The 24,967-nt window shown below is 35.3% G+C and overlaps 1 long non-coding RNA gene across 7 annotated transcripts; it reads left to right on the top strand.

Moving 5' to 3' along the window:
- The first annotated feature begins 2,628 nt into the window (after nucleotides 1-2,628).
- On the top strand, nucleotides 2,629-7,089 carry LOC139875699 (uncharacterized). Of its 7 annotated transcripts, none has more exons than XR_011767945.1 (5): nucleotides 2,629-2,777; nucleotides 2,984-3,050; nucleotides 3,472-3,558; nucleotides 5,614-6,728; nucleotides 6,845-7,089. It is a non-coding gene; the product is annotated as an uncharacterized lncRNA (long non-coding RNA). The 7 variants fall into 7 exon arrangements; XR_011767944.1 differs by having other exon boundaries at nucleotides 2,981-3,050; XR_011767943.1 differs by lacking the exon at nucleotides 2,629-2,777 and having other exon boundaries at nucleotides 2,787-3,558; nucleotides 5,614-5,747; nucleotides 5,915-5,979; nucleotides 6,085-6,728.
- Nucleotides 7,090-24,967: the final 17,878 nt, after the last annotated feature.

Raw genomic sequence — 24,967 nt, 5'->3', positions numbered from 1 at the left:
TTTTAGTTAAATTACCTGGATAAAAGATAGTAGTTGATTTTAGCTAAAGGTCCTAAATGCAGAAAAGTAAATAAAGTTGAAGGATATCCGGAGTATGCAGATCAGGGAAATGTTGACCAAGATATCAGTATTGGGTTAGGGAAGGTTATTATGCTTATGTTAAGACTATGCTTGGATTGATGTAGATCTGGTTGGATGAGCCAATTACACAGACCTACTTATCTCTGAACTCTCGGAATTCTCTTTGAGCAGTGAGAAGTATGTCACTTGGTCGTATAACTGAAGTGTAACAATACCTCGGAGGTTATCCTCAGTAGAGTACTAGGTTTATTAGTGAGTTAAGCTCTAATCCTAAACCTCGTTATCAGTTTAGGTAACTGAATAACAACGTGCCATGTTGATTGAACACTGATCACAAACGGAAGGAGTTAGTCGGTTTAAGTTGGCAAAACCTTAGGTGAAAACTAACAACCATTTCATCATACCAATGAGATTACAATAATTCAAACATTATACAGCATCACAGTTAATATACTGATAGTAAAGCAGATAGAAAACTAATGAATACCTAAACAGTTGGTATGACTAAGACCTAGGGCAACAATCAAACAAGGACATGCAATAGGCTTGGGTCATACAATAAAGGCACTAACTAGATCTTAACAGCTCCTAAGAAGTCTCTTCGGAACAGTCAATAGGCATACTAGGTCATTCATGTCTCAATTCCTAAGTTTCGTGTCCTAAAAGTGCATCAGATGCCTCTCGGGAACTCCGGCCATACCGAGTTCATAGAATCTTCTGATACAGTATAACCAGGGGTCTTAATCCTATGAAGTAGCTAATTACATATAGGTGGACAAGTCCTGATCACAACCTAGGTTGGTCAATCCTTAAGATTCTAGCATACAAATCTATCAGACTTCCTAGTTCAGTATTATAACAGTAATCGTACTAAATTAATATAATTACGCTAACCCAAACTTCTATCATGGTAACATAGAGATTAATTAAGCTATCATGGCAATATCGGAAAGCATTATTAAACATAAAAAGTAAGAGTACATGTTTAATACAAAAGAAAAGCGTTTCGGATAAAAACCTGAAAAGGCCGAACAAATTTGCCCGAGATCGCAGGGACTCGCCGGGATATCCTCCGGAAAATAAAAGCTAAGCTAACTACTACTAAAACTAACTAAAAGATTGAAAATATAAAATGAATTGCAAGTTGAGTGTGTGTTGGAATGGATGGAGAGAGCCCTTTAAATAGACCTCATTTTTGCCTGCAAACGGCTGGCAAGCCCTATGACAGGCCGTTTGGCAGGCCCTATTTGGCAGGCCGTTTGCATGGCAAGCCGTATTAAGGGGCCGTTTGCTAGACCGTTTGGCAGGCCGTACCCAGTACTGGTAGGCCGTATGGCAGGCCGTATGGCAGCCCGTTTTTGGTGCTGGTCAGCCTTGATTCACTGGATCGTAACTTGATTTCTTATCTTTCACCGTTTTCGCTCTAGAATCTTTGTTTTAGCTCCATTTTACTTGATTCTTTTTGCATCGCCTTTGTAATTACTTAATCTACAAAATCAACCGAAAAAGCGATAATTTTTCCGACAAAGTTTTAATCTTTATTGTTCTAGGGCTTAATTTAGGGGGTAAAAACGTGACTTTTTGCCCGATATCAGCCGCGCCGCGGGCTTCCTAGCCGCGCGGCTTAACCCTCTGTCCAGCGGCTCAATTTCATGCTCATGGTTTTCGTGTGTATAGCCTTTTCAAGTCGCATTTCGCATTCCTTAAGTTCCAAATATCATTACCAAGTCCAAAATGAAGCCTCAAACCACCTCACATTTTACGAACGTGTACTCCACACTCTCCGAATTCGTGTAACGTATCAATGGTTCAAAAACACTTTCAACATAGTAATCCAATCAACTAAAATGACGTTGGATCATGCTAAAATCACCAACATTATCTAAGGACATGTTATATGAACTTTTAAGAGCTCTATTGTGTGTATTCATTTTTTTTGATATATTTGTAACATCATATGCTACTCGTATAATTTTTTTTGACGTGGAGCTTCATATAGATGCAATGTGGTGTTTTATATGAGTAACACAGTAGCAAAATACTATGCAAACAACTAATGATAATCCAAATAAATACCCACTTTGAAAGTTTCTTAAAGTTCTTACACGTACAACATATTAATTTCATTCAGACAATTAGTCTTTGAGAAATTTTTGGTAAATCTAAGATCTAAATTAACCTAACAAAAATAGAATGACATGAGTCGCGTTTAGACTCGTAACATTATATTCATGTTGCTCACTCGTACACTTTCATTATTCTCATGAAGAAAAAGAAAGTCCTTAATTATATGTATATATATTTCTTTTATCAATATCACTATTCACTATCACTATATACATTAAAAAAAGTCTTGATTAGCTAATAATTATTTTAAAAATCTCCTTAATTATCTTTATATTAGAAAATTACATTATAATACCCCCTTGATCAAGGGTCCTTAATCATCCACTTAAAATATTAGCTAATAAATCAATTTTACTTACCCTCCTTCCCAAAATATCCTTAGAAAAAACACGGGATATCTTACATACATATACAGTCAATTAGATTCCTGAAACCCTAAATATTCATTCAAGCCTTCTTTTCTCTCCCACCCAAACTCACTGATTCTTTTCTTCGGCGATATATCTTCTTCAAATTCGATGACACCAGATTCCAATCTCTGGAACCTGTAACAGTTAATCTTCGTCCAGGTTTGAATTTAATTATTTTTTGGACCGATTTTTTTTTTTATTCAAGTAGCAATCCATCGATTTATCAATGTTTGTTATTCAAAGCCAGGCCCTAACCCTAGGGAGTTGTTTATTTAAATACTCGATTGATATTTTATAAAATTAATCATAGTTGAAATTAATTAGTATTTTGTAATTGATTTTTTATTATATGGATATCATAGCAGCCTGTGTCACTACCAAATCTCGGCTTAATGATTTTTTTTATACGAAGTTGATTAGCCTATTATTGAGGTAATAATTGTACTTCGAATTTCACCTATTTGTATTTCTTTTTTTCAGTCTAAATAAAGTTTATGATGATGATAATGTATTTATTTTTTTATGAATCGATCGTTACCCACGTAAAGGATCTAATTAAAGTTTATGATGTTTAATCGATCGTTAATTGGTACGATTAAATGACGTTTAAACAATATCCGGATCCGCCAAGGTTATACGCATTCGAATCTCTTTGATGGAATTGCTGTATGCCAATTTTTATCAACCTGTAGCATTAGCTATCAATTTTTGTAATACTTGTAAAATTGACTCAATACCACAGACGATGTCTTTGCAACCTACAAAAACCATGGTACTTATAAGGAGGTCTATTCGTGTTTGATTGTTTTTTTCAATCATTAAGTGCATCGATTACTGTTTCAATCCTCTATAGGTGGTTAAGTTCTGTAGGAGACTGATAACGGATCATATACGAACACCATAACAAGTCTACTTTGCTAGCTTCTTGTCATCTTTTGAGGTATGCTTGAACCATAATTATTATATAAAAATACATATTAGAATTATTTGTTGTATTGTTGATTTAAGATTTGAATCTTGATTTATATATTTAATTTGTCTGTTTATGAAATGCACAAAGTCAATAAGGGTGCCCTGACCAAGTAAAGCACAAGATCTGTTCACATCTTCTTATAAATTTTTGATGTTTGTAACATACACCAACTATCATTTAATCTACTTATATCTAAAACCATTTTGACTATTTTGAGTGCAGGTCGTTTTATAACACAAACTGTCACTATGCTGCTCTTTCTGCTTTTCTCTGTCCAGGTCTGTCATTAGATAATAAATGTTTGGGAAATCCCCTTAAGTACCTTTGATTAAAAAATCACGTTATAATACCCCTTAATCCAACGATCATTAATCATCCACTAAAAATATTAGGTAATAAATCAATTATTTTCACTAATTACCCAATAATAGCCCTAACAATCATAAAACATACGGGTAGAGAATAATGAAATAGGGGTTTCACAAAATCATTCATTAGCGACATAAAAAAAACCCATACTTTTCCCACAGCGGAGGTTGAAGAAGGTGGTTTAATCGGTGCCGGTGTTGACGGAATAATCGAAACAACGCCGGAGGTTGAAGAATACGGGATAGCCTAATCCTTTTTGTTTCTATCTTCTTATTTCTTTTACCTCTTCATTAAAATATGTATCTGTATATTATGATATATTTATGCTATTAATTGTTTAAATTGTTTATGGTTTTTTTAATTGTTTATAATGTATTTATGATATAATTGTTTTTGATGTAATTTAAAATCTGAATATTATGATATATTTATTTATGATATAATTAATTATGGTTAAATTTAGGGTTAGTATTTAGATTTATAGTTTAGGGTTTATATTATAGGGTTTAGAGTTTAGGTTTAGGGGTTAGGGTTTATATTTAGAGTTTAGGGTTTAGGTTTATGGTTTAGAGTTTAGATTTAGCGTTTAGGGTTTTGGGTTTAGATTTAGGGTTTAGAGTTTAGGTTTAGGGTTTAGGTTAGGGCGTAGGGTTCAGATTTAGGGTTTGGGGTTTAGATTTTAGGGTTTAGAGTTTAGGTTTAGGGTTTTGAATTTAGATTAAGGGTTTAGGTTAGGGTTTAGATTCTAGGGTTTATATTTTAGTGCTTCGGGTTTAGGGTTAGGGTTCAGAGTTTTTAGGGTTTATGTTTTAGTGTTCAGAGTTTTTAGGGTTTAGAGTTTAGGTTTAGGGTTTAGAGTTTTGGGTTTAGGTTAGGGTTTAGATTTAGTGTTTAGGGTTTAGATTTTAGGGTTTTGGGTTTAGATTTATGGTTTAGGCCTAAGGTTTAGGTTAGGTTTAGGGTTTATTGATACTTTGGTTTTAGACTTATAATTTTTTAGGGTATTAAACTTATAATTTTTCATTGTTACTTTAACTTATAATCTTTAATTGTTACTTTAACTTATAATCTTTCATTATAATTGTAATTTATTTATTCGATATGGCAAAAAGAGCGGTAGTCTTTATGTGGTACCAATATCTATATGTGGAAAGCTGACCCCAAAAGTATTGATAAGTGGGTCATAATTGTAATTTTTTCTCAAAACCATATCTTTACATTCCATAACTAGTATTGTGTTTTGTGGTACCTATGAATAATTTAGCTCTTAATAGAATATCAACTGCATATACCAACTAAAAAAGCCTAGCTGTTGAATGTTCAATATATAATGCATTTGGACAACCCATTCAAACACATTTTAATCGACAATACTGTTTTGCAAGTTTGAGAATATTGCTGACCTGTGACTTATCTAAAAAGTTGGGCATTTTGTACTATACATTAAAAAGTAGCTACGACTTGTGACTTTTATTGTTTGTCAATATCAAATTTTAGCTTTGGTAATCACCAGAAACACATTTTAGTTGATAAAATTGTGTTGTTTTGAGGATCTTACTGATGTTTGACACTATGAAATCATCTTTTACTGATTCTATTAGCCGCCATCAGGATCTTAATAATGCTGATGTGGATAATCTGGTCGTTTTGTAGCTAAGGAGTAAGAGCCATCTCAGTGAACCACCAACGATTAAGTAAAAGTATCAGTATCTACCTCTTTATAGAATCAGTTGTGCTGCAAAGTTACTAACTGCGCAACATAAGTTGGAAGCGACATCAATATTCAGGTTAGCTACTCTTGGAAAATAAGGCGTAAATATTGATGTGTTACTTATGATATATATAGTTTGAACCTGCCATTTCTGTTCTTAAATTGTTCTACAATATTTATATTGTATCATTTGGAAAGTGGGTTGTGGAAACGAAGTTATACACATAAATATATAATTTATAGGGTATCATTTCTGCTCGAACCACCACTCCGTTGACAGTCCTTGAAACCGCTCCATATCAAGTCAGGTTAAAGAGCTAAAGAAGTTATACACATAAATATATAATTTTTTGTAATGATATTATTTACAGATGTATATTCGCTATTCTGAGCAACACCTGAATGACGTGTAGGCAATGAGAAGTTGTTCGTTAAAGAAAGAAATAAAGTCCATCATGAATGGAACATTTTGGCTATGGATCTTCCTGGTAAAAATTTATAATTTTATAGAATAATATAAGTAATACTAATGGTAACCTCAAGATATGCATGATTTACATTCGGTTAAAATGGGCGGGTAGGTCAAAATGTATCGGTTAACAGTATGTTTTCTTTTGTGTTCTGTGTGATGACCCTGACTTACTATGTTCCATTTATGGATTGCAAATCAAGTTAGATTTCTTTTTATATTTACTCTATTGTGAGCAATCCCATTTTTATACTTAACTCTCTGGTACTTAATTTTAGATATCATCAGGGAGATAACTTTTGGAGCTCACGCCACTGAACAAATTGATGCTCATTAACCAAAGATTTTTATTATTATTTCAATTGGAACATATGTGTAAATTATCTTCAGATATTGAATCTACCAAGTGTAATGAAGAAACGTAAATTATCTTCGGATGTTGAATCTACTAAATCTAAAGAAGGTAATATGGGCGAGTTAGGCACGTTGGGCAATGGGACAAAATGGTTAAAAGCTGATGATTCATGGAAGAGTGTACAAGCAGATAAAATCTTATCGGTGGCTTTATCTTATTGATGCATTAAAAAGGTTTCAGATACTATACTCATGCCTATGTAATCTCAATTTTCAGTTTTACTGCCTAATTTGATACAATTTTATATAATATTGGTTCTTTTTTTTCTATTTTAATGGTGCTGATGCAGACAAAATGTTCAAAATTCAGATGGACCTGGATGACACCATAAATATCGTTCGTAGTGAGAACCCAATACTGTATGTAAAAGCTTGACATGAATTAGTAAGCAAATTGTCTAATGTGTGCACTAAATAAAGTATTAACAAATAACTTATCCCAAAAAGCTCCTAATGTACAGTAATCAATTGCTTCATGTATCTTCCAAGTTCATTAAGTCATCAACCTCTTATCTTCCAAGTTAGAACTTCATCTACCATTGATACGCAGTTTTTTTTTCTTTCTACAATAAGTATTCGCATGCTAATGTTGCTGTTTTGTTTTTTGCGGGCGATGGTTGCAAAAAAAGACCTTGGTGTAAGTTGCTCGTCGAAATGGTTCCATTGTTGCAGGTAAGTGATTTCTATCGACGTAAAATCAATTTAGGCATTTTGCAAATCACATTGTAACTATAGTTATGAAAATTTTGAATTTTGACCCATTTAAAATGTAGTGACCCGGGAATTTCCGACCAAATTTAAACTTAATCTTTATATAATTTCGGCACGATAAGCAAAATCTGTAATGTTGAGCCTCGAAAGTTTTGAAATTTATATTCTTGTAATCAATTACCCATTGACTATTTCTGACGATTCACGAACCTTTAATTGTAAATGAAAATGTTTATATAAATAACTATACATGTAAATAACTATATTATAAATTAAAATAAATTAATAAACTATTAGATGATTAGATATTATAAAAGAAAACTTAAAACACAATTAAAATATGTAATAGTTGAAATATATATGTATATATGATTGATATACATCATTAGTGATTGTATGCATAGTATAATATATAACATATATAAATGTTAAACATTCAATAGGTGTAAATATTTAATATATATATATCATATAAGTATTTGATATGTATAGTTAACAATATTTAATATTTATACATACTTACAAATTAAAATATAGTTGTTATAATAAGATTATTAGTACTTTTATTATCATTATCAATACTAATAACAATATTAGTATTATTGATATAATTATTATAAATTTAAATATTAAAAATTCTAATAATAAAAATAATAATTTTAGATACAAATATTATTAGGAGATTAATTAAAATTATAATTTACATTTAAAATAAATTATTAACTATTAGTAAACTTATTATTATGAAAATAATACAAAATATCATGATTACTTATTATTATTAATATAATATTATTATTTTTATTAGTAATATATTTATTAATTATTAATATTAATTTAATTATATAAATTATATAAAAATAGGGAACTGGTACGCTTTCTGTTTCCAGTCACTTTCTTGGGTTGAAAATTATGGTACTGATTGATTCTCCTTGTCTACCAGTCGTATTAAAAGACAATCACAAATTCATTCGGTTATATGAAATAAAAAAAATATAAAAAAAAATGAAGAAGAAGAACCCGTTCTCTGTTTTTCTTTTTTTCTTCATTTTTCCAAATCTTTGAATTCGAATGAAATTCCAAAAAGTAATAATGCAGTTTTGTTAAAAATTATTTACTTAAACTACCTGTGAAGTTTCGGAATCCAATTCCTTGAATTGATTTCTAATTTTCGAGTCAAACTTTTGGAGTAAAAAGTCAACCAAATTGTTCTTCAATCAAATTCGTATTATCTGTTACGATTCAAGCTAAATTAACGATTTGTAAAGTTTCCATAATTATTTTCTAACCTATTTCGTGTTATAACTTTTATCTATATCGATACCATTTGCAAAATCATTATATTTTTTTTTTAAAACTCACGTCGAGCAGCAGCAAGGTTTAAACTTTTTTTTTATTTTTTTTTATCAATTAATCACAAACTATAATTTCTGTATTTGATGTTAAGTCCTAAATTCCAATCTCTATTGATTGTTGATATGATTTTGCTTATGTTGATTTTAAATGTATATGAAGAAGATGATGAGCAATAAATAACAGTTATATTTATTTACGGGGTAGATAAATCAGAAAAGAAACAGGCGGATCATTGGTAAGGAGTGTTTATGCGTTAACGAGAGGTCTGGGGTTCGAGCCACACATGGGCTGTTTTGTTTGTGGGATTCATTTTTGAGGTAGTCTTTATCTATTTACTTATTATTGATATTCTTATTACTCATTTATATTAATTAATAATAATAATAATAATAATAATAATAATAATAATAATAATAATAATAATAATAATAATAATAATAATAATAATAATAATAATATTATTATTATTATTATTATTATTATTATTATTATTATTATTATTATTATTATTATTATTATTATTATTGTTATTCTAAATATTATTAATTATAGATATTGTGTTAGTTATTATTAACTATATGATATGATTTGTAACATTAGTTTCATTAATACAAATTACGTTATTATCATTATTGTTATTAGTATTATCATTTAGAAAATTAGTAGTATTATCATTATTAATATTATTAATATTAGTATTAGTATTATCGAACTATTGCTAGTGATACTATTATGATTACAAATTAATGTTAAAAGAAACTATCGTCATTAGCTTTCAAATTAAACGCGAAGATTATAATTATTATAACTATGAATATCCCGGTGTTAATAATATTGATAAGATAATAAATATAGCAATTTTGGATATAAATATTATTATGGAAATGATTAAAATTTAATTAAAGTATGTTTTAAAAAGAATTATTAAAAGTTTTATAATTATTGTTATATAACATAGTATTATTATCATTATTATCATTCTTACTAAAATTATTATTTTGTTATCACTAAAACTATCAATATTATTATAAATAAATATTTCTATATAACAAATAATTTAACAGGTATATTATTAAAAATAATATATAGATTTATTCGAATACGAGTATATGTTTTAATATATATACAAATGATATAGGTTCGTGAATCCGAGGCCAACCCTGCATTGTTCAATATTGTCATATGTATTTTTACTACAAAATACATTAGGTGAGTTTCATTTGCTCCCTTTTTTAAATGCTTTTGCAATATATATTTTTGGGACTGAGAATACATGCGCTGTTTTTATAACTGTTTTACGAAATAGACACAAGTAATTAAAACTACATTATATGGTTGAATGATCGAAATCGAATATGCCCCTTTTTATTAAGTCTGGTAATCTAAGAATCAGGGAACAGACACCCTAATTGACGCGAACTCTAAATATAGATCTATCGGGCCCAACAAGCCCCATCCAAAGTACCGGATGCTTTAGTACTTCGAAATTTATATCATGTCCGAAGGAGGATCCCGGAATGATGGGGATATTCTTATATGCATATTGTGAATGTCGGTTACCAGGTGTTCAATCCATATGAATGATTTTTGTCTCTATACATGGGACGTATGTTTATGAGAAATGGAAATATGAAATCTTGTGGTCTATTAAAGTTATGAAATGATTATTTATGATAAACTAATGAACTCACCAACCTTTTGGTTGACACTTTAAAGCATGTTTATTCTCAGGTACGAAAGAAATCTTCCGCTGTGTAATTGCTCATTTTAAAGATATTACTTGGAGTCATTCATGACATATTTCAAAAGACGTTACATTCGAGTCGTTGAGTTCATCAAGATTATTATTAAGTCAATTATAGTTAGATATATTATAAAATGGTATGCACGCCGTCAACTTTCGATGTAATGAAAGATTGTCTTTTCAAAAACGAATGCAATGTTTGTAAAATATATCATATAGAGGTCAAGTACCTCGCGATGTAATCAACTGTTGTGAATCGTTTATAATCGATATGGACTTCGTCCGGATGGATTAGGACGGGTCCTTTCAGTTGGTATCAGAGCGGTGGTCTTAGCGAACCAGGTCTTGCATTAGTGAGTCTAACTGATAGTCGTTAGGATGCATTAGTGAGTCTGGACTTCGACCGTGTCTGCATGTCAAAAGTTTTGCTTATCATTTAGTGTCGAAAATTAATTGCTTATCATCCTTAAAGTCTAGACACGTCTTACTGCCTCTATTGCATAGACAGTGTATAGATAAATTCATATTTTAGCGTATCTGCTAATCCATATCTTAGCGTACCTGTTACTATAAACTTTGCCCGTCGTATTCCGTAGATTCCTTCGTAACTTATGGGATTTTAGTATTATATATGCATACGTAAATTATGTATTGCAAGGTACTAATCTATATCCTATAATCTATTTCTTATCGAAAATACTTCATCTGATCGTACGAGATGAATCCCTCAACCAGTTCGAGTCCCTCAGATTCTGATAGCTATTCCGATAGTTATTCCGACAGCTATTTCGACATGGATATCCACCTGAGCTCCGAAAGCATGCGTCACTAGAATGAATCGACCAATCATTCATCCCTTATTTATCTGATGAGTTCGTAGTCGACTTAATCAATGGAGACGCGAAGAAGGCGATTCTTTTCACCAACAGAATTTGCCTCTTGACGAAGAGCCCGAAGCACTTACCAGTGAACTAGTCCGAAACACCATTTTCACCCTCATTTTCCGAATATCTCACCATGATTATATTCTATCTAAAATTCTAAACCTCATTCATCCGCTCGTCCGAACCGACAATCATCCCGGTGTAATAGAAGAAGTCAATGAGCTTTGCACTCGAGTAGTGGCTCTGGAGAATATGGTGCAAAATGTACCAGCTTCAGCAACATCACCGGCATCAACAGTACCACCAGTAACATCACCAGTACCATCAACAATCCATGCCTCAACATCTCATCCTATATCTCGAGCATAATCATCGTTCTATATGACGTTCTATATCATTTATCTTCGTTCTATATGACGATTATGTAATCTCTAATGTTTTAGAGATTATATATTCTTGTTCTAACGGTAAATCAAATGAGTTTAACATCATATTGACTCATTAAATTCATGATTACATCTGAAGAAAATATATATGTATATATTTTTATAAAAGATTGTAATTAAAAATTCTTTCGTACAAACTGTTAATGGTGAAAATATTTTAACGGGTAGGTAATACCCGAGGAATATTTAGATTTCACATTAATAAGTTACACTGTACAATCTTCGAATTTGATTCAACAGTCATTCACTATCCTACTTACATCCATAGATATACGAATCCGTTCACCGCAGAATAACCATTTTCATCCAATTTCATATTTGGATTTTGATGTATCAGAATTCAACAAGTGGCATAATGAAGAAAACATTTGACAAAATAAAATTTGTTAGAAACAAACAAATTAACTATGAGAAATTTTGTTAAGAATCCACGCTAACTGTTCCTAGCTAATTGTTTCTAGCTAACTGTTTACATTTTATTTATCGCAATTTAATTATCGCAATTTACATTCTCGCAATTTTATTTATCGTCATTTAATTTCTGTTATTTACTTTACGCACTTTATTTATCGTTATTTAATTTCTGTTATTTATTTTACGCACTTTAAATATCGGGACACGTATACAAGGTTTTGACATATCATATCGACGCATCTATATATATTATTTGGAATCACCATAGACACTCTATTTGCAGTAATGATCGAGTTCTCTATACAGGGTTGAGGTTGATTCTATAACAATATATATACTTTGAGTTGTGATCGAGTCTGAGACATGTACACGGGTCACGATACGTATTAATTAATTCGAATATTATATATTAAATTATATATGAATTATTGGACTGTCAACCGTGGACTATCGATTGTGGACTAATAACATTGGATAATTAAAATGAATTAAAATATTGATCATAACATATGAAACTAAACAATTCTTCAAGTTTGCCACTTGATTTCATCTTAAACCTCATTCGAATCTTGACGATTCCAATCTGCGTTCAAACCCTTCATGATTCTTGAAAACACCTCAATCGAGAGGATGAACCAACCGCACTTTATCTACGGAAGAAAAGATTTACGCATATAGTTATGCACCTGGAAAAAAAAACACTCGGAACCTGAGTAAATGTTTAACAAGTATCTGTGCTAGTTCCTTTGACGTTATTATTACCGAAAATAACTTTGCAACTCCTGTTCGAGTAGTCAATTTTGTCACAGCTCTAACGAGTCAACTTCAATTTTTCAGACGGATTAGTCTTATTATAACCTTGAATTATAAGTCTGCCTTTCGTCATCGTTACCGGAGAACCGTTTACACCCTATCACACTATCAGAAAACTTAGCAGTAACTTCATTACTCATTGACTTAAGCTTCTCCGAAGAACCATTATATTTGTTCATTAAAACCTTATACTCATCCACATCTTATAATGAGAATTGCCATATCAATTACCAAGAATCTTCAATCAGTATTTCGAATCTCGCAACGTTACTACATCAACAGTTATAAGTATACATATAACCCTTATCTCTTAGAATTATGATCTTCCACTTTGAAATTTTGAAAAACACCCAGTTTACGAATCGATACTATGAATGTTGAAAAAGCTGAATGAAGCAGCAGAAACTGTAGGCAACCGTAAACGACCTTAGTCATCAGAAATTTGATGATAAAGAATAATATGTTGGAAAAGTTTCGAAACGTTGGAACTGGAAAACGGAAAGAATTAACCATGAAGGAGACCAAGGACAAATACAAGGACCACACCCTATATTCAAAGAATCCAGATAATTTTGGATCCGTTGAAATTTTTAAAGAATATCTTGCTCCGAAGTCATGTTAAAATCTTGCGTAAAAATCTTTCTCCATCAACCATCGAACTTAGAAATTCCAAAATATCATCATCAATATCTTCGATATTTCTGAGGATATTTTCATAAATATGCTCGTCCGAAATTATATACCTCTTCGTGCTTCCTGTGTATCATTATATTGGAAACATTCAATAGAAAATTTAATACCGAAAAGCGGATTATGCGAAACTATGAAGGAAGCCGTGGACAAATCACAAAGAATAAGTTTGACTTCAAAGAGTCCAAATGAATCAATGTCTGCTGAAGTCTTGAGCGAATATCTTGCTCCTTACTCTAAACCCTTGCGGACAATATTCTTCATCATCCTCTAATCTTAGAAATTCCAAGATATCATCGTATCTTTCATTATAAATATCCTCCATATCTCTGAAAATATTTTCGTAACTATTCTTATCTGAAATCATTAATCTATTAGTGCTATCAGTGTTACATAATATAGAAACTGTTAGTTTCTATATTCTGTAAACTTTCGAGCTTAAAATATGAATGTTATTGAAGTAATGTTGGGAACTGATGCATGAGTTAGTATAATATAATAACACTTGATCAACGTGATTATATTACAGTAAGTCATGCTGAGTTTCTAATGAGACGTGATGATTCACAGATCATAACGTCATCACGTGCCATGTGACATAACTCTTTCATTCTGCGTAACTTCTGAACATATCAAAAATATATATTCTTGATAGTTCTATACTCAGTGATTCTGATAATTTGACAAATAAAATCGTGCTAATACCTTCTTTCTTATTCAGAACATGATGTTTATCCGAAATTCCATACTTACGAATTCTGGACCATTACTCGCTTTACTAGAGGTCGGGAGAATAATAAAAAGGCAAAGAGATCCAAAATATAAGAGAAAATATAAAGCCCAACGACAACACCGAAATTACAAACCGTGGATATCAGTACGTATAGCAATATAAAGACACGGGAGGATTATAAATACAATAATCCCTAGAGCATAATAGAAATAAACATATTCTTCAGGTGGGAGTTGGAAAAGAAGAACGATCATTGCGATAGTTAGAATAAGAACAAGGATCAGAACAGGGTTAAGCATTTTCATAAATCTTTTGAATTTGGGAATTGAGTATAGAAATGGTGAAAATAAATGGAACGAAAAGGTAAATTTATAAAGGAAATATCAGACGTAGTAATCGGGACAGATCACCGTATTTAATTAAAGAGATCTTAATTTCCATAAATCCCGAAGAATCAGATCTTATAGATCTTCATATTTTCTTTAAATCCCTTGAATTCAGGAATTCAACCCTGACTCTCTCAAAAGTTAAGACAAACCTTATTCTCTGAATTCAATCGAGACAGCGTCAAAAGTTAAGACGAACCTTACTTTCTAAATTCAACAGTGACTACGTCAAAAGTTAAGGCAACCTTGACTTTCCTCATCTTACCCTTTTGTGTTAACTTCATTCGTGCTCTTCGAATAATCGAATTATTTTATCTGTATTATTCAATAATGATAAAACTCTATTTATCAGTTCATATTCGTCAGGAAAACATTTTTATTGTTAGCCATGACCACCTCTGTGACGCCCAGTACTAAATCATCATGTACGGACCATCATCAACATGATCATTACAAGGTTAAGTACTATATGCGTTTTCAAAACAGAGTTTGCATTCATTAATAAAAGTGACGTCATAACATACGTCAATTGTTTTACAAATCAAAAGTATGCTTCATTAAGTAGAAGCATTAAATAAGTGTACGTGACCATAATGGTCGTTACATAACATAAGTTTATAAGTAAAAAGTTTGAATGCAAGATAAGTAGTCATGCGAATACAACTCTAGGCAGCGGGTTCTACAGCACAACAAGTATGATAGCGGAAGCGACTTCAAGCACCTGAGAAAATACATGCTTAAAAAGGTCAACACAAAGGTTGGTGAGCTATAGTTTAAGTATAACAGTAATGTAAGTAGGCCACGAGATTTCAGTGCTACAACGAGCGTTTCAAAAGTATGTAAAAGTATATGCTTAACCGTGGGCACCCGGTAACTAACTTAACGTTTAATGTACCCCCTTAAAGTGCACTTGGCAAGTGCGTATAACCTCGAAGTATTAAACACTCGTTAAATGCTAGCGCGACTAGCCCGAGTGGGGATGTCAAACCCTATGGATCCATATCTAAGATTCGCGTTCACGGTTCAAAAACCAATGATTAAACGTTACCGAACTAAAGGGAATGTTTCTGCCGTTATATAACCCACACATATATAAAGTTTAAGTACTCGTGCCTAGTATGTAAAACATAAAATCCGCATGCATTCTCAGTTCCCAAAATAAGTTAAAGTAAAAAGGGAATGCTATAACTCACAATGATTAGTAGTAACGGTAAGGTAGTAGTCGGAAAGTGGTGTGCAAGTAACGGTCCAAACGTCCTCAACCTAAGTCAAATAGCACTAAGTCAATAAGTCGTCTCAAAAGGTTTACAAGTACGTAATTAAGGTCATAAGGGTCATCATCAATCATCATTAAACAAAAGGTAACAAGTAAGACTCGTTTATGAAAGTCGTTTAAAACAAAGGCTGACTTCGGTCAGTCACCACGGCCTCTACACAAACCGAACAGAGGTGAGGCCAGTGGCTATGGCTCCGTATATGAGTCGCTTAAGTGTGGTTAAATTTACAGAAGCTAACTCGTCTTCGTTTGACCGTGGCAACGGTATAAGTGCGAGTAGGTCTGAAATTTCTGCACAACGTTAAACGGACATAGTGACGATCGGAGGGCCATAAATCCTAAACCGTAACTCGGATGAAGACGAGTCCTAAATGAAAAATTATCTACTCGAAAAGTTCTATCCAAAAATCAAGATGGGATCAGCCCAGACCTACTGGTCTGGTCCAGAAACAGCTGAACAGACCCTGTTGGACAGAAACAGTGGGTTTTGGAGAGTTCCGGTTGTCTCGGTGCTTGATGTTCATCACGGTTCTCATCCTTGATGCGTATAGCTTCAAGTGTACAACTCGTTGATGTGTTAACATCATTTTGACCAAGGTTTGTCCATCATAACTCAAGTGCAAGTGTTGTAAGTGTTTTGATGAACCAAGGTTACATCAAGGCTTAGTTTCAACACTTACATGAACTTTAGAAGTAAAAACAAGTTATAAACTTAAATCAACAACTAGTAAAGTGTATGTAAGCTTTATAGCTTTTGTTTATGACAAATTTTGAAGACCATAAGCTAGATAACTTAGATCTTTCAAAGGTATTTGAAGTTGTAACTAGTAAGTTACACTTCCATGTTCTTGAAACTTATAAGTTAACTTTTAAGTTCAAGAGTATTATGAGATCAAGACTAACTAGTAGCACTTGACCAACAAACCAACAACCAAGTAATCTAAGTGCATAAAAGTAAAGAAACAAGTTAATTAAACAAGTAGCTAGTTCAAGTGTTGTTCATACTTTAAAGATTCAACCAAAGTTGATCTTTAAGTAAAGTAAACCTCAAGTTTACTTCCATGACTTGCAAGTATGATTTTAACAACAAAGAACTCATAATCTATGAAACAAATAAAGTAGAAAACTAAATAAACAAGAAAAATGATTCATGGTTGCTCATACTTTTAAAGATTCAACCAAAGTTAATCTTTAAGTAAAGTAACTTTAAAGTTACTTCAAGAACTACAAGTAATGAGTTTATACAACTATGAACTTTAGTTATTTTGAAACAAAATATGTAGAACATAACTAGAGAGATTATGTTCTTGATGTTCTTGTTAAAACAAGATAAAGATGAAGAATCAAAACTAAAAAGTTTGATCTTGTAACTAGTAAGGAATAACAAGTAAGTAAGTAAATAACAACTAGTAAATAACAAGATTTAAGTGACTAGTAATCAAGACAAGTAACAAAGATTAAAAGAACAAAGTTTGATGATGATTATGGAATGTTAGAAATCGGTTTAGACAAGAAGAAAAAGAAAAGAAAAAGGCTTCAAGTAACTTACAAATTAGAGAGAAAAAGGAGAGAAACTTGAGAGGAAATTGTGTGTGTGTTTTGAGAGAATGAAACAAGGATGAATGTAATGAAAAATTGAAAGTAAAAGACTCCACTAAAGGCCTCAAACTTTCGGCCAGCTGCAATGGGAGGGTGGATGGAAGTGTTTGATGGTCACTAGCATGTAAAGAGTTTAAAAGTTGGTTAAAGAATGGGGTTACATGGGGATTATGGCAACTAGATTCCATTTGCAAGTTAACTACCTAGTTTGAGTTCAAGTATTACTTACACTTAAAAGAATGGGCTAAAGGTCCACTAATATAAGTAGGGTGGGCTTGGAAGCCCAAGTCAAGAGTCCACTTCATTAATTAAAGCCCAAGTTCAATAAATCCCAAGTTAAACCAAATAAAGCCCAAGTAATTAACCTATCACCTTAGTTAATTAAAATGATTAATAAAATTAATCATGAATGTAAATAATATCTTAAAATATTATTCGTGCAAGTTCCGGGTGTCACAAAGATGTTTCGGGCATTTAAAGTTCAAGTACGGGCAATCAAAGCAACATGTAAATGTAATAACATACATTCGATTAATCACACGTATTAATAATAATAATTATTAATAATTAACGTTGGAAAAACCAGGGTCGTTACATTACCCACCTGTTAAAGAAAATTTCGTCCCGAAATTTTAAGCTGAATCTGAAGGTGATGGAGGAGGTGGGAAAAGGTGAGGATACTTCTGTCTCATGCGGTCCTCTCGTTCCCAAGTAAACTCAGGTCCTCGTTTGGAATTCCATCGAACTCGGACGATCGGAATCCTATTGTGTTTCAACTCCTTGACTTCTTTTTCCATGATTTCAACGGGCTCTTCCACAAAGTGGAGTTTGTCATCGATAGTAAGTTCCTCCAATGGTATGATAAGTTCAGGTGGAGCAAGACACTTCTTCAAGTTTGATACATGGAAGGTAGGATGAACTGAGCTCAATTGTGCTGGAAGATCAAGACGATAAGCAACGGGTCCAACACGTTCCAAAATTTCAAATGGACCAATGTACCGCGGGTTTAACTTTCCGCGTTTCCCAAAACGAATCACACCCTTCCAAGGTGCAACCTTCAACATAACACGATCACCAACGTTGAATTCAAAGTCTTTACGTTTAAGATCAGCATAACTCTTTTGGCGATCACGGGCTACCTTGAGTCTGTTTTGAATCTGAGCAATCTTTTCCGAGGTTTCATGGACTATCTCGGGCCCGGTGAGTTGCACTTCACCTAGCTCGGCCCAACAAAGAGGAGAACGGCACTTGCGGCCATACAACGCTTCAAAAGGTGCAGCTTTAATGCTCGAGTGATAACTGTTGTTGTACGAGAATTCGGCGAGTGGCAAATGCCTTTCCCAGGCCTTTCCAAAATCAATAACACATGCACGTAGCATGTCCTCCAAGGTTTGAATTGTTCGTTCACTTTGCCCGTCAGTCTGAGGGTGATATGCAGTGCTCATGTCGAGACGAGTTCCCATGGCTTCTTGTAGAGAACGCCAAAATCTAGAAGCAAAACGAGGGTCGCGATCGGAGATGATTGATATAGGTATACCGTGTCGTGATACGACCTCTTTGATATAAAGTTGAGCAAGCCTCTCCATTGTATCGGTCTCTTTCATTGCTAAGAAGTGTGCAGATTTTGTAAGACGATCAACAATAACCCAAATGGTGTCGTATCCGCCCACCGTCTTTGGCAGCTTGGTGATAAAGTCCATAGTTATCATCTCCCACTTCCATTGCGGGATTTCCGGCTGTTGAAGTAACCCAGAAGGTTTTTGATGTTCGGCCTTAACCTTCGAGCAAGTCAAACACTTACTAACATAAGCTGCAACGTCTTTCTTAAGATTGGGCCACCAATACTGTTCTTTAATATCATGATACATCTTGCCCGCTCCGGGATGAATCGAATATCTAGACTTGTGAGCTTCATCAAGTATGAGGCTTCGTAGATCTCCATAACGTGGTACCCAAATTCTTCCGGCATAACATCGGAGTCCGGATTCCCTAACTTCGAATTTAGAGACGAGAATGTTCAAATACTCATACCGCAAGTTCTTCTCTATGAGAGCCTATTCTTGGGCTGCTCGGATTTGGTTCTGAAGATTGGAATGAATCGTGATGTTCAATGCTCGAACACGAAGAGGTGCCGATCTCTCCTTTCGGCTTAATGCGTCAGCAACAACGTTGGCTTTACCCGGATGGTAGCGAAGTTCACACTTGTAATCATTTAGTGTCTCAATCCATCTTCGTTGTCTCATATTCAAATGTTTCTGATCGAATATATGCTGGAGACTCTTGTGATCGGTGAAGGTAGTGCATTTAGTCTCATACAGATAGTGCCTCCACAATTTGAGTGCGAAGACAACGGCTCCAAGTTCAAGATCGTGTGTGGTATAGTTTCGTTCGTGGATCTTAAGTTGACGAGAAGCATAGGCGATGACCTTCATGCGTTGCATCAGTACACAACCATAACCAGTTTTCGAGGCGTCGCAGTAAACAACAAAATCGTCATTACCCTCAGGAAGTGATAAGATAGGTGCGGTGGTTAACTTCTGTTTCAAGAATTGAAATGCCTTCTCTTGTTCGTCTCCCCAAACAAATTTCTTTCCTTTGTGAGTGAGTGCGGTTAACGGACGTGAAATCAGAGAGAAACCTTCGATAAACCTTCGGTAGTAACCGGCAAGACCCAAAAATTGGCGGATGTGAGTCGGAGTAGTGGGGGTCTCCCACTTGCTGATCGCTTCTATCTTTGCGGGATCAACTTTGATGCCCTGGTCACTCACAACATGACCCAAAAACTGAACTTCCTTCAACCAGAATTCACACTTAGAAAACTTCGCGTAGAGTTGCTCTCGTCTCAAGAGCTCAAGTACTAATCGGAGATGATGCTCGTGTTCTTCTTCGCTCTTAGAGTAGATGAGGATATCATCAATGAAGACTATAACAAACTTGTCCAAGTACGGCTTGCAAACACGGTTCATAAGGTCCATAAATACAGCAGGTGCATTGGTTAGACCGAATGGCATTACAAGAAACTCATAATGACCATAGCGGGTTCTAAATGCAGTTTTCATCACGTCGCTTTCTTTCACCCTCAACTGGTGATAGCCCGATCGCAAATCGATCTTTGAGTAAACACACGATCCTTGCAGTTGGTCAAAAAGATCGTCAATCCGTGGAAGAGGATACCGATTCTTGATTGTTAATTTGTTAAGCTCACGGTAGTCGATACACATTCGGAAGGATCCATCCTTCTTCTTCACAAATAATACAGGTGCGCCCCACGGCGAAGAACTTGGTTGAATAAACCCTCGATCAAGTAACTCTTGTAGTTGGCTTTGCAATTCTTGCATCTCGGAAGGTGCAAGTCTATAGGGTGCGCGAGCTACAGGTGCAGCTCCTGGCACTAAGTCAATCTGAAACTCTACTGCCCTCGGTGGCGGTAATCCAGGCAGTTCTTCGGGAAAGACATCGGAAAACTCGTTCACAATACGCACATCTTCCACTTTCTTCTCCTCGGTTCCTACGGTTTTCACATGAGCTAGGACAGCAAGGCGTCCCTTCTTCATTATCTTTTGCGCTTTCACGCAACTAATGAGGTTCAGTTGTGAGGTACATCTCTCGCCATAAATGGTTAGTGGCTCACCGTCTCCTTGGGGTATACGAAGAGCTTTGTCTCCACAAATAATCTCGGCTCTAATCTTAGTCAACCAATCCATACCAATAATAACATCAAAACTTCCCAACTTAATGGGAATCAAGTCTATCTCAAAGTCTACACCGGCTATGTTGATAATAGCCCCTCGGCCAATTTGGTCCACTTTTTCAAGTTTTCCGTTGGCTACCTCGACAAGCATACTTTCCTTTAAGGGAACTAACGACCAATCTAACTTATCACAAAAATGTCTACACACATAGCTCCTATCGGCACCAGTATCGAATAGGACAGAAGCTAAAAGATTGTTGATTTTGAATATACCTGTTACCAAGTCGGGGTTGTCGCGTGCATCTCTTGCATTAACATTGAAGGCTCTAGCACGTGGTGGTCCGCCATCCTTACGCTTGTTAGGACACTCGTTTCTGAAATGGCCCGTCTTTCCACATTCATAACACTTCTTAGGCCCATTGTTGTTGTGGTTTGGCTTCACATTCAAAGTGGTAACCTTGCAATCCTTGCCAACATGTCCAGATCGTTGGCACTTCTCACAGATAACATTGCAATACCCAGTGTGGTGCTTGTAGCACCTATTGCATTGTGGTAAGGTTCCTTTGTAGTTCGGATTGGTGCGGTTGTTGTTGTTGGGGTTGGTGTTGTTGTTGTGCATGATGTTGTTTTGCCTGAACCCTTCATGTCGTTTTGCCGGGTTTTGATCATAGTTCCTACCCCTGTTGTTGTTGTGGTTGTTGTCCCATTTCCTCTTTTCACCACTAACAGTTTCAAACTTAGCCTTCTCCGGCTCGTCAAGGATGATTTGATTCAAGAGAGTATGCGCCATGCGCATTGCTTCGGGAACACTTGGTGGCTTGGATGAGGTAACATTACCCTTGATGGACTTAGGAAGTCCCGAGAAGTATTTCTCCAAACGCTTAAATTCGGGGGTGACCATGGTTGGACACATAAGAGCCAATTCCAAAAACCTACGGTTGTAGCTGTTAAGGTCGTTCCCTACGGTTTTCAATTGCATAAATTCGATTTCCATCTTTTGAATCTCGGTTCTCGGACAGTATTCCTCGATCATAGCACATTTAAATTCTTCCCAAGGCGTAGCATACGCCTCATCAATTCCTTGCGCTTGGGCCATGGTATTCCACCATGTAAGCGCGCCATCAGAAAGTGTGCAAGATGCAAATTTCGTTTTGTTAGCCTCAGAACAATTGCTAACCCTGAATACCGATTCCAACTTTTCGAACCATCTGGTGAGACCGACGGGTCCCTCAGTGCCACTGAAGTAGTGTGGCTTGCAGCTTTGAAATTCCTTGTAAGTACACCCATCTCGGACGACAGGTGGATTGACAGGCGGTGGTGGTGGAGCTTGGGGTTGTCTTTCAGCTAGTGCAGCAGCGACTCGCTCGTTAATCATTTCCTCAATTTGTGCCGCGGTGGGGGTAGATCTCCCGTTGGCCATGATGTTCTATACAAACATTTTGACTCAAGTCAAAATCCATTATGCAAATAATAATAGTACATTATATAACAACCAACATGAAAACAGCACAACACGTGTTGATTAAATAACGCAAGCAGATATAAGTACCACAAAACCATGAGATGATAACGTAAATAGAACACTTGCGCAAGAAGTAAGCAACACAAATTCCATTCATTAATGATAATAAGTTCATACATTACAATAAGTTCGTACATTACATAAGTGAAATATGAAATTACAAAAGAGATTACAATACAGAATCTAGTACAAAGTCCTACGGCGATGGTGGGTACAAGATGTCCAAAACATGAGCCAACTGCTCCTCGAGCTCAGTAACTCGAGTCTGGAGAATCTCAATCTCCCGCCTCATTTCCTCATTAGAGGAAGATGGTGGGGCAGGTGGTGCTGGCGGTGCAGGTGGAGCCGGTGGTGCTGAAGTGGATGGTCCGGCTCTGGGTGGAGACGGTAATATCTGTGGGTCGGCGGGGTACGGCACCAGCCGTTTACGAGCAGTGATCCTACGACGCCGACCATAAGCGTCAGTGACAGTACGACCAGGAATTATGCCAGCGAAGCGATACCGCTTCTTCGGCGGGGTAGAAGGTGCCTGAATCGGTCGGTCAGCGGGATCCTCCTCATCACTGGAGTCGTCAGATGAGGTGTCGTCTGAAGAAGCATCGGTGGAAGAACCGTCGTCTGAATCATGCGGTGGTGGCGCGGGTGGCTCAACATATCCGAAAGCGGCCAACATCTGTCGGTGTCGGCCTGGCGTAATCACGGCTAAGCGGCCGTCGGCAGTGCGTCGGCAAGGTGTGCGCCAGTGATTACGGAAGGGACCTTCCCCGAACTCCGCGGGGATCTCCATGCCACCAATGCGAGCCAGTTGCCTCGGGGGTCTGGAAGAAGACGCCGGGATAGGCACACTAGAGCTAGCTCCAGAACTAGAGGCGCCGGGGTCGCCAGTGGGTGTCGGGGCCGGAATGTCGGCAGCAGCAGCAGCAACAGGTGCAGCAGTGGGTGGAACAACGGGGCCTGAGCCGCTCGGGATGTCAGCAGGTGGAACGTCCGACATCTGAACAAGGAAAAATAAATTTTCCATGTCAGTATGTCATAAAGCAAGCAAATAATAGGCCAACAGTTTAAATCATGTATAACAATAAGTAGCATGGCAATATCAGTAATCGTACGAAACTAGCATGCAATCGAAAGCAAGTAATAGCATGCAGTAGTGAAATCACGTAGTAGCATACGGCATATAGCAGTAACAGTAAGCAGCAGCATGCGGTAAGTTCAGCGGAAACAAGTAAACTAACAAGTTGTAGATTAGTCCTATTAGTGAATCCTACTCGGGTCGGTCTTAGACTCACTAATGCATCCTAATTCCCTACAACCAATGCTCTGATACCAAATGTGACGCCCAGTACTAAATCATCATGTACGGACCATCATCAACAGGATCATTACAAGGTTAAGTACTATATGCGTTTTCAAAACAGAGTTTGCATTCATTAATAAAAGTGACGTCATAACATACGTCAATTGTTTTACAAATCAAAAGTATGCTTCACTAAGTAGAAGCATTAAATAAGTGTACGTGACCATAATGGTCGTTACATAACATAAGTTTATAAGTAAAAAGTTTGAATGCAAGATAAGTAGTCATGCGAATACAACTCTAGGCAGCGGGTTCTACAGCACAACAAGTATGATAGCGGAAGCGACTTCAAGCACCTGAGAAAATACATGCTTAAAAAGGTCAACACAAAGGTTGGTGAGCTATAGTTTAAGTATAACAGTAATGTAAGTAGGCCACGAGATTTCAGTGCTACAACGAGCGTTTCAAAAGTATGTAAAAGTATATGCTTAACCGTGGGCACCCGGTAACTAACTTAACGTTTAATGTACCCCCTTAAAGTGCACTTGGCAAGTGCGTATAACCTCGAAGTATTAAACACTCGTTAAATGCTAGCGCGACTAGCCCGAGTGGGGATGTCAAACCCTATGGATCCATATCTAAGATTCGCGTTCACGGTTCAAAAACCAATGATTAAACGTTACCGAGCTAAAGGGAATGTTTCTGCCGTTATATAACCCACACATATATAAAGTTTAAGTACTCGTGCCTAGTATGTAAAACATAAAATCCGCATGCATTCTCAGTTCCCAAAATAAGTTAAAGTAAAAAGGGAATGCTATAACTCACAATGATTAGTAGTAACGGTAAGG

Source organism: Rutidosis leptorrhynchoides, chromosome 1, assembly GCF_046630445.1.
Source record: "Rutidosis leptorrhynchoides isolate AG116_Rl617_1_P2 chromosome 1, CSIRO_AGI_Rlap_v1, whole genome shotgun sequence".
Classification (NCBI taxonomy): domain Eukaryota; kingdom Viridiplantae; phylum Streptophyta; class Magnoliopsida; order Asterales; family Asteraceae; genus Rutidosis; species Rutidosis leptorrhynchoides.
The sequence above is the reverse complement of the archived record's forward strand: the minus strand, read 5'-3'. Positions and strand labels throughout refer to the sequence as shown.